Source organism: Coenobita brevimanus, unplaced genomic scaffold (genome assembly GCF_032717465.1).
Source record: "Coenobita brevimanus isolate Jiangsu-jjx unplaced genomic scaffold, ASM3271746v2 jjx.HiC_scaffold_2684, whole genome shotgun sequence".
NCBI classification, from domain to species: domain Eukaryota; kingdom Metazoa; phylum Arthropoda; class Malacostraca; order Decapoda; family Coenobitidae; genus Coenobita; species Coenobita brevimanus.
Genome location: NW_027643636.1, coordinates 12,501 through 14,836, shown reverse-complemented (window position 1 = coordinate 14,836; position 2,336 = coordinate 12,501).

Below are 2,336 nucleotides of genomic sequence, written 5' to 3'. Positions count from 1 at the left end.
ATAGGGAGAGGGGGAGAGAACGGAGTGTGGGGAGGGGAGAGGGGTGTGGGAGGTTGTGATGGTGATGCGAGGGGGTGTAAGGGTAGGGGAGAGGATAGGGCAAGGAGACGAGGAAGACTGAGGGATTAAAAAGAATGTGAGGTGGGGGAATGACGAGGAAGGAACGAGAAGCAGGATGAGGATGAGAGAGGAAAGAGAGAGGGGAGGCTGTGGGGGAGCAAAAAGGGAAAGGGGTGTGGGGGAAGGGGTCGAGAAGGGAAAGGGAGGAGGAAGCTGAGGGAGCGATAGGAGGGAGAGAAGGAACAGGGAAGAGAGGGGAGTGGGGAAGTTAGAAAAGTTGAGAGAGGATGAAGAAGGAAGAGGGAAGAGAGGTGGAGAGAGGGAGATGAGTATAGGGGAAGGGAGAGGGGGAGAGGAGGGGGACAAAGACAGGTGATACAGAGATAGAGGAAATTAGTTGACATGGCAAAATAAAAACAGGGGTCAGAAAATACAAATATGCAGATGAGATGGATTGTCATTACGTGGAGTGACTACTGGTGGAGAGAGAGGCGAAGTACAAGAGGAGGGATGGAGGGCAGGAAGGAAGGGAGGAGAGGAAAAGTGCAGGAGGAAGAAAGAAGGGTGGGAGTCTTTACGTGGGAATTTTGTAAGAAGGTAGGCAGGGGAAAATACTGCTGGTTGATGGGCCTGTGAAAAGTAGGTAGTTAGGTTAGCCAGTAGGTAAGTAGGCTGGTAGGTAAAGAATCACTATGTATATGCATGAAGGAAGGTAGGTAAGTAGTAGACAGAAAGGCAAGTAATCTAGTAGACAGGTAGATGGTTAAATCGATATAAACAAAAGTGTGAGAGACAAAGGGAGACGTGGGAGGTCAAGGCCTTCTAAAATTAGAAGGCCTCTCCAATCCTCTTGTGACGTCAGCCGCGTAGGTCAGGGGCAAGGTGCGTGGTCAGGTAGCGGTCTCTTTGTTGTGTGTGTGTGTGTGTGTGTGTGTGTGTGTGTGTGTGTGTGTGTGTTGTTTAAATATTATATATTAATAGACTTATTGGTACTCAATAATTTTAATCACGTGAAAAATTTACAATGGTAAAAGAAGAGTTACTACAAAAGAAACGTATGTAGTGACATCTGAAATCTGGCATAATTTATTATATATATATATATATATATATATATATATATATATATATATATTTATATATATATATATATTTATATATATATATATATAAATCATATACGTATTGGGGCTGTTATATTGGTGGTATATTGGGGCTGTTATATTGGTGGTATATTGCGATGTTATATTGGTGGTATATTGGGGCTGTTATATTGGAGGTATATTGCGATGTTATATTGGGGCTGTTATATTGGTGGTATATTGCGATGTTATATTGGTGGTATATTGGGGATGTTATATTGGTGGTATATTGCGATGTTATATTGGTGGTATATTGGGGCTGTTATATTGGAGGTATATTGCGATGTTATATTGGGGATATTATATTGGTGGTATATTGGGGCTGTTATATTGGGGTTGTTATATTGGTGGTATATTGGGGTTGTTATATTGGTGGTATATTGGGGCTGTTATATTGGGGCTGTTATATTGGTGGTATATTGGGGCTGTTATACTGGTGGTATATTGGAGCTGTTATACTGGTGGTATATTGCGATGTTATAATGGTGGTATATTGGGGCTGTTATATTGGTGGTATATTGCGATGTTATACTGGTGGTATATTGGGGCTGTTATATTGGTGGTATATTGGGGCTGTTATATTGGTGGTATATTGGGGCTGTTATATTGGTGGTATATTGCGATGTTATACTGGTGGTATATTGGGGCTGTTATATTGGTGGTATATTGGGGCTGTTATATTGGTGGTATATTGCGATGTTATATTGGTGGTTTATTGGGGCTGTTTTATTGGTGGTATATTGTGATGTTATATTGGTGGTATACTGCGATATTATATTGGTGGTATATTGGGGATGTTATATTGGGGTGCTATATTGCTGGTATTACATTGGGGTGTTATATTGGTGGTATATTGGGGCTGTTATACTGGTGGTATATTGGGGCTGTTATATTGGTGGTATATTGGGGCTGTTATATTGGGGCTGTTATACTGGTGGTATATTGGGGCTGTTTTATTGGTGGTATATTGTGATGTTATATTGGTGGTATACTGCGATATTATATTGGTGGTATATTGGGGCTGTTATATTGGTGGTATATTGGGGTGCTATATTGCTGGTATTACATTGGGGTGTTATATTGGTGTTATATTGGGGTGTTACATTGGTGGTATATTGGGGCTGTAATATTGGT